General features: G+C 35.6%; 1 protein-coding gene across 2 annotated transcripts in view; it reads left to right on the top strand.

Annotated features, from left to right (window-relative positions):
• LOC108365155 (uncharacterized) overlaps positions 1–8,954 on the top strand; it is a 58,514-nt gene that overhangs the window by 9,040 nt on the left and 40,520 nt on the right. For both annotated transcript variants that reach the window (XM_017619117.1, XM_017619116.1), the window contains exon 2: positions 2,309–3,429. The gene's annotated coding sequence lies outside the window, so the exon portion shown is untranslated. The remainder of the gene's footprint in view (positions 1–2,308; positions 3,430–8,954) is intronic.

Here is an 8,954-nt window from a genome sequence, read left to right as displayed (position 1 = left end):
TACTCGAATAAACAAATGGTAAAAGCTTTAAATAAAAAAAAAATGTGCACCACACACACATTTCTTATTCATTCATTTATATATTTATTTTAAGTTCTAGCCATCTGCTTATTCATATATTTTTTTCTAGTAAACACTTTTCGACGTAAAATTTAACACCCACATATGGCACCTCCCTTGCTCTCGTTTGCATATACATACATATTGATCTGTTTTATACCCACATACATATGTTTAACAGACTAATGCTTGAAACAATTGGTACACAGAGGCTTTTTCATAATTACGAAAAACCAAAAAACAGAAAAAATAAATAAAAATTATGTGTTGCGCTCACGGGATTCGTACCCTCGAACCCGCTGGAAGCCAAAAAAGAACAGCAAGCACTTCTGCACGTGCAGCCACAGCCAGACATACGAAGTTGTTTTCAATGTTCAATTTGAATAACATTTCTTACAATCGGTTTGCCAACCATGAAAAACTCAAAAAATAACTTGGTTGAAAAAAACGAATGTACCCTTTAACATTTATTTTTTGACTTTTATTCAATGACTCCTTAAATAACCGTTATTTCTGACTTTTATTTTATAAATCCAAAATAACAATTGTTTTTAGATTCTTTATCTAAATAATTGCAAATAATAATTACTTTTGATTTCTAAATTTTATGTCTCAGATAACAGCTATCGAAGAGTTTTATTTATATTTATATTTATCGGTCACTGACATTTATTTTTTAAATCCTACTTACAAAAGTCATTTGCATAAGTCGTAGTAAACTTTTGTCTTCCAACACTTTCTCAACTGCGAAAAATGTTAAAGACTTTTATACGAACGATTTAAAAGTGAAATTCCGTGACTGATTTATATTGATGAATTTTATAAATAAAAGTCTTCAATAACTGTTTTGTCTAAGACATATAATATAAAAATCAAAAATAATTGTTATTTTTTTTTAATTTTGCATAAAAATTTGAGTCTCGTTGAAAAAAGAAATCAATTGGTATGTTTCACTTAGTGAAGAACCATTAAGCGAAGTAGATTTGTTTTTAAACAACTTTTGCTATTCGAGTTTTTTAGGACCATATATGGGGCATTCGATACCAAAACAGACGGGGTTTACATTTAATGTGTTTGATTTGTTTAAAATTTTTAGGGTTGATGCATAAATATAAATAATGAATAAATATGAAATTTTAGCTTGATTAATACATTTTTGAAAACATTGCAGCACAAAAATAACAACAAATCGATTTAATAGTTTTCAAAATATTCCGAGAAAGGGGCGAGGAAAAAATTTGAAAAAATCACAGATACACACATCAAAATTCTCTATGAAAACAAATGTTTAAGAAATTTTTTTTTTCTTGAAACATTTTTCACATACAACTTTTTTTTTATAAAAAAACACGTTTTTGAAAATATGCCATCTCAAAAAAAATAGAAAAAAACCAAAATGGTAGCTCTGAATATTGCGCAATATTTAAGTATAGTGCACTCTACAATAAAATGAGTTATGCATTTCTTTTACACCGAAGATGAGTACATACATTACAAAATTACAAATTTTTTAAAATTTTTGTAGAATTTTTTTTGAGTATGCAGTTTTTAGCCCATTAAATTTAGTAGTACATTAGTATAATAAAGTGCAAGTTTTAAGCGATTGAAAACGGGTTTGCGCATTTTCTTCCATAAGAAAAAAGCGCAAAAAGCCATAAGCATAAAAAAAAATTTTAAATTTGCGTACAAATCTCCATGACAAAAATCTACGCTACAATTTTTTCAACGGAATTATAAAATCTATTATATTTTCAGCTGGGCTGATTTGAAAATACCTACAAAAATTGAGTTTTTATAAGTAAAATTAGTTTTAGAAAATTTTTTTTCCCAAAAAATTACCTCAGATGATAGATGGTTAGTAGCTCTGCATACAAATGTTTAAAAATGTTTAATATAATACATTTTTATAATTCCGGTGGAAAAACCGCAACTTTTTTTTTGGTGATGCACCCTAATTTAGTTACATACACTTTTAAGTATTATGGGAATCCTAGTGATTTGAAGAATAACACGATAGTGGCAATTTTGATTTATAATCGCCCGACTTAACCATGTTTTTAATATGGAAGCGTGTTGTTTGATGCAAATGTGTGGTACGGGGCGTATGAGTAATCAATCGCAATGCCTTCGCCGCAAGCTAAACAAACATAAATGATATATCGCAATCCACTGCGTCAAGCTACCGTTATTTGCATTTTAGTGTTCAATTTAAAATAAATTATTAATACCTACTTATGTTTATAATTAGGTCGCGATGAAATCCAAAAAAAAGGTTTAGGAAATAAAGACTCACTAAACTAGCTACCACTCAAGTGCATAAAAAATAATTGAATAATGAAATGAAATTACGCAAATTAAGAATCAACTAAAACTTAAAGCTACGGCAGACAACATAAGCAGCAAAAACTAATTTGCGTTAGGAATTTCCGGTGTTAGCAGCAAATGCCAACATCACCAAAAGCAAAACTGCTAAGAATTTAAGTTTCAACCAACAACAAACCTAAATAACAACAAGAATAACAACAAAAACTGGATTGATTGTGTAAGAGAGATAGAGAGTGATAGAGTAAGGAGAGCGACGGCAACAACAACAACAACAACAACAAAAGTCACGGTCGGAGCATAGTTGAAATTGTTGAAAAATTAAAAGCAAACAAATTAATTAAATACGATAGCGAGGGTAGCGGTTAATGGTGTGAAAATAAAAGGCCTCGGAAATTCATTTCGTTTTCTTCGCACAAAAACGTACGAAAGTACGAAATTAAGTAGTTAAATATTTTTTAAATAAGAAGCTAGCTAGAGGCAAGTGATGTGCAGTGCAATAGAAATACTTTTGTGATAACAATAAAAGACCGAATAAAGTTAGCAGTACCGCATCCTCGTTGCTTGCGCGTAATCGAGTGATCCGAAAAGTGAAAAGTATAGCGCAGGCATAGCCACTTAGTTGCTCGCAAACAATTTTCACGCACGCGATAGTCTATTAAAAGAAAGCCGATTCGAATAGCCGAGTGTCCTGCTAATTACGTACTTTCAAATTTGTCACAAGACGCTACAACTAAGCTACATACACCTCTTATACGACATACATATATAATTTCTATAAACGCTCACATCTCAATCCGCTGAACGCACAATTTTTAACGACGCTGTGCTGCTCGCTGGCACGTGAGCAGAGCTGAGCAAAACTCCATTTCGTTGCGGCAACTAAACGGCGTGGCTCGACCTTGAGTAAATAAAGAATTCAACAGCACTTCCGTAGTACAGCGTCACAGAAAGCGCCGTGCTGATAGTGGTGCAACAATTGAAGGCAACTGCCTTCTCGAAGCCGGAAAGTTTGCTCATTTGAACGCCGTGTGCTTCGAGTCTAAGGTAAGTGTACACTTTAAGGTTCCATTTTTTTTTGCTGTTTCAAGGTTTTTGGCATTTTAATTTTATGCTTCAAATATATTCTGTGTGGACAAAATTTGCGATCAGAAATTAAAGTGTCTCACCCGCTAGCGCTTTCAAAACGTACATACATCCAGAATACGGTTTTGTTATTATAGGACAAAATAAATATTAATTTAGAGCAAAGTCTTCAATTTACTTGGAACTTTTAGTTGAGACCAGTCTACGTTCAGATTTAAAAAATTCTAATGGCGTGTCCATATTGAATGTATCATTTAAATAACACGGAAAAAGTTAAAACCGAGCGTACGTACGTGGCGTATGAGTGACATATTAGTAAGAATTTGGTCTGATTTCAGTTTCTTAACCAGAGATGTTACGATACCTTTGTTGTAGAGTTTTAAGCGCATCTAATCGATTTAATTTTTTGCTGTCATATCGCGTTCGCCCGCGCAGAAAACGTTTCAAGCGAAGCTGATTCATTTTAGTTTTTTGGCTGCCGTATTGGATCCGATATTATGAATTTTTAAAATCAAGCCCTATATTCGTAATCAGCAATCAAAAAATAATAAAAATTTGCCGTTTTCTGTTATAGTGCAAAATCTAATTCACAGAAAGTTTAGATGCCATACTTTCTCCAAAGATTGAAATCTAGACGGTCATTTAACACCTTAATTTTTGTAATCTGTGTGATAGAATTTCGGCCATCGGAATATATATGTCGATGTGGAACATCTTATAAATCATTTTCACGGAATTCGTTTTTTTAACAAATTCTGTGAAAGATAAGATTTAGCTGTCGAAAAAATCTACTCAGTGGTTTGGAAATGAATATTACACCGCTTTTCTTACATCCCTATGTTTAGCGCATTCTCGGCGCTGATCTATCCGTCTAGCAAAAGGAAATGATCTCATAAAACTTTGGTAGTAGAATATGCCCCGCATTTGTTATAGAAGTTGTTGGAAAATGTCGAAAATCGTGATTATATACCAATTTTTAGCGCATTTTTTTAATTGTGCGTGTACAAAATTTTGCGAATAAAATTCTCTAGAAATTGGTATTAATTATTTAAAAATGCAAAATAAGCTTGAAATCGCGAATTACCCCAAAAAAAAAATCTAAAATCCAATATAGCGGATTGTTCCTATAAAATTTAAGGGCAAGACTGTGAGTTTAAAATCTACGTTTTAAAAAAGTAAACAACGGGAAAGTTCTCAACTAAATTTAATTTTTTTGGAAATAGAATAAGACTACTGGCTAGATAGCAGAACTGAAACCGAAATAAACATGTTTGCGCATGTCATATCCATAACCAAATTTGCACGTTGAGCACTTCAGGTACATGCTTGTCTCTCTTATTTAGGGGTTGCTCATATGCATGAATATTTTCCGCTTTCAAAACAAAGCTTGGTTACCTCAACTAAAATTTGGTAACTATCTATGACCATACCATGTGTTGAGAGACAGTTTATCTATATTAGCAAAACATAATAACTAATTAATTACTATTTACCAAACTCAAATAACCCTCCAATTAAAGAAATAAAAATATATTTCAATCAGCGCTTACACAAAGATAGGGGGACGCCTACATCGTGTGCAGAGTTTGTTGAGCGTAGGTCAGTTCCCCCTCGCAAGGTCGTCTGCCGCGAAATTTCTCAGTATTCCACTGTGCCCGGGTACCCATACCTCATTAATCGTAACTTTCGCGGCAGCAAATTTGAGGTGTAACTGCACTGCAGAGATTTAATCGCTGCTTTAATGTCAAAATAACGGATTATATAGAAGTTGCGCCGCTATTAAGCCATAGGGCTGCCTGCATTATAGCTATGAATTCGGCCTAAAAAATGCTGCAGTGGTCCGGGAGCCGCCTACTAAGGCTTAGCGAGAGGTATTTAGAGTAAATTCCACTTCCAACTTTATTGTCAGCTTCGACCCGAGTGATTCACCAAGTCGCTTCTGTCTGGAATTCAGGTAGAAAACCTATTTTCAAAGCAAGAACTTTTCTGATGTAATCCATGTTATGTAGGGTTGCTACAATGGTGGTCAGAATTTTTGAGCGACCGTACCTAAGCCATAAAAAAATTAACATTTGAACACTTGTATGAATTACTGTAAGTTTTTCCAACTTTCGATCCAATTTTCGATTTCCGCAAAGCAAGTAAATCGGAGATCTGCTAAATGAGGGTTCAATTTCACTTGGACGTCTTTTTTGGTTTTATTCTGCTAAAATAGATCAGATATAACCCTCACTGATCGTCTACACAAGATTCGGAAAATTCTGGCTGCTCATAAAAAAGCAACGCACATCCATTGAATGCAAATAAAACTGAGAACCGCAAATATTCAGCTCTGCTCTTGAGACGACGATCCACTATGCATAAATGCTATATTTCCTTTCTAAAGTAGCATTTATATAAAACGATTTTATAAGCGATTCAACATCGTCTGAATAGTTGAAACAGACTTTACAGAGGCGATTTTGTTAAAAGCGTTGTAACGATATCTCAGTTTGTATAACATAACATCTAGAATTGAACTGAATTTGGGGTCACTCAAAACTTTTTTATAGCATCCGATTGTTTATACTCAATTACATATTTAAATTTTAAGATCACTCATACGACGCGGCATCCATAACGAATATGATGAAACGGAAAAAATACGGAATCGCTCTTTAGGCCTGGTGTGGAGTCAAACAAAATTCTTACTTTTAAAACTAAAGTGTTTCTACAAAGAAAATTACTACTTTGTAGCCGTTCCTACAAAACATTTGATTTTCGTGACTTCACATACCACTGTACGTGCGCCTGCCTGGCTTCCCCCCACTTTCTGATAGAATTTTCCTTTAAATGCTGCTAAGCACAATTCTCTTAATTATGCTAGGTAAGGTTAATATAGCTAGCTTCGGTCTACGCTTCTGATTTTTGGTTGCAGGCTATAAATATCGAATATTAGTTTATCTTTTAGTAGACATATGCACATAATTGGCACTTGGACTCAAGGGATCCTGCATTTGTAGCTATGCAATGCGTGTGGCGCCAGCAGAACCGTTATCGTGGTGCAGTCTGGCTGTAGCAGTGCCAGTATGAATCGTTTAGTTCAGCTTTCATTTGGCTTGCACATCAACTGCGCAGCTTTGCTGTTGACTGAGCTGTTCCACTTGCTTTTTAAGGACTTTGCCTATTTCATTCTGTAGATTTTTTATTGAATGTTTTGCCGTTTATGTGTTCGTTACCTAAGTAAAGAGCGCCCTTGGCTATATCATCCACTATTTCCTTTCCCTCGATGTCCTTATAGCCTGGAACCAAGTAGTTATGGAGCTATCTATTCAAAACCTAGTATATCGACTGCTTCCCTGTCTCTTAGAATATTTTTGTAAGAAGTTTGGAAGTTTGTGCAGATTGCCGCTTAACTTCCAAAGCTGCCCTGGTGTTGTGTGATAGTAGCGTCTTTATCGCAGCTTGACTGCCGATGTAGAGATCCACCTGTTTATTTGATAGGCTGTTTTTCAGTAGCTCCGCCGCCCTTCTTGTAGCCAGTACTTCCGCCTGGAAAAAATCTACAGTTGTACGGAAGCTTATGCGATTTTTTGAGACTGTGCTCCGCACTGATGACTGCGGTCCCTGCGCATTTCTTCGTATTCGCCCCATCTGTATAGACATTCACCGAGACAGCATTCCTCCGGCCCTTACGCCAGCCTTCGACCTATATAGTGCCTTTGGAATTCGCCTCGAAGTGCAGATCCGGTATCATTTACTCAATCCATCTGGGCAAAGCTGGATGTGCACACGAACTGCCCTGTGGTAGTGAGCCTGGCGAAAATTATGGACGCTATATTCTTGGCCGTTAGGTCCATCGGAAAGATGTGCAAAAAGGTGAAAACTGTTGCCGTTGATATTGTACTTCTGTCCTGCCGATATTTGAGAGCCTATAAAAACTGTCTATTCTTTTACAAAATTTTTTATTCCAGATCAATTGGGCTAACCAGTATTATACCCAGGTACTTGGTGCTTGGCTTCAGCTGGCGGTTCACAACATCCAGCTTTGGCCCGACCAGCATGAAAACTTATATTTCCTGGTAAGGTGTACTAGAAATGTAGTAGCGAGCCTGGAAATAGAAGACTAACTTCCACCGCTTACATATTTAAATTTTCGAAAAACAAAATGTAAAAAACTCGCGACAAGCTTTAGAAACTTAAATATTAGTTAATTAGAAATTTTTTACTAGGAATCTTTACAAAATATGTATGCACATGAATATCTATGATAAACCACGCTATTCCCGCTACATATATTAAAAGTCCTAGTTCGCCTCATAGACATACAAAAGAATACAAAAACTTTTCGAAGAGTGAACTGTTCGCTGGAATACAGCGCTGTACATTCATGGCCATTGTTCATAACTGAAACTGAAAATGGAAATAAGAAAAAAAAAAAACTAAAGCTGCCCACTCAAGCACTCAAACGAATAATCGTTGCATAGATTGACAAAGAATTTCCTCTTGCAATTACATAAAGAATGCAAAATAACAGAAACGCAATAATACGAGCTCTCCGCATATGTAAGTCGAAAGTAGATGAAAAAGAAAAATAAAAAATAATAAAGGAATACCAAATCCCATACAATTCAATTGTTGCATGCTGATGTGATTGCTGCCTTGGTACCCATTGACAAATGCATTTACTGCGCCATTTGTTATTCACGAATGCTGTCAGCCGCTCGCTTGCTTCCAGGTATACGCTCGCATTATTTTATGCCATTGCATGCTCGGCAAGCATACACAATGTGCCATCCGTCCAACGCCATTCGCCATCCGTCGCCACGTTCGCCATTCGTTCTCGCCCTCTCTCTGTGACGACAGACGGTGTCAGTCAGCACTGGTCGATCGATCGACTTTGTGTGTGTGTGTGTGTGTACGTTGCCTGTTGCTGTTGGTTTAATGTGCTCGGGGATATTGGTGTTGTTTTTTTTTTTGCAGCTGCTACTGGTGCTAGTGATGTTGACGTGCCTGAGACTGCTTGCATGCCAAAAGGATACTTGAGCATGGCAATTGTGTGAACGTTCCACCCTTTTTATTGCGGTTACATTTGCAACAGTTGTTGTTTGTTTTGCCACTGCAATTGTTGCTACACTTATTGAATTACTCAAGCACTTAAGTGCATGCATATGTGTGCCATATGAAAATGAAAGAGCGTACAAGGATTTTATGTTTATTATTAGCACAAAAGGAAGAAATCAATTTGATCCAACAAAAGTCATGTGGTACACACATCCTTGCATACATACACACGAAAAGCCATACGAGCTTAAGTCGAGTTAAGGCTTTTGTCTAAAGAAAAAATCTTTGATGAGACATATACATTTTTAGCATAAATTTCGTAGCGAAGAAAAAATTATTACAAAACACAGAGACAGAGACAGAGAACTACCGAATCGAACTAAAAATGTACCAGTTAGAATGGGGTAATTCGCGATCGTAATTGGGGAAGCGATCAAAGTAAT

Source organism: Rhagoletis zephyria, unplaced genomic scaffold, assembly GCF_001687245.7.
Source record: "Rhagoletis zephyria isolate East Lansing unplaced genomic scaffold, Rhagoletis_zephyria_1.1 Rzeph_scaffold_01788, whole genome shotgun sequence".
Lineage (NCBI taxonomy): Eukaryota > Metazoa > Arthropoda > Insecta > Diptera > Tephritidae > Rhagoletis > Rhagoletis zephyria.
The sequence above is the reverse complement of the archived record's forward strand: the minus strand, read 5'-3'. Positions and strand labels throughout refer to the sequence as shown.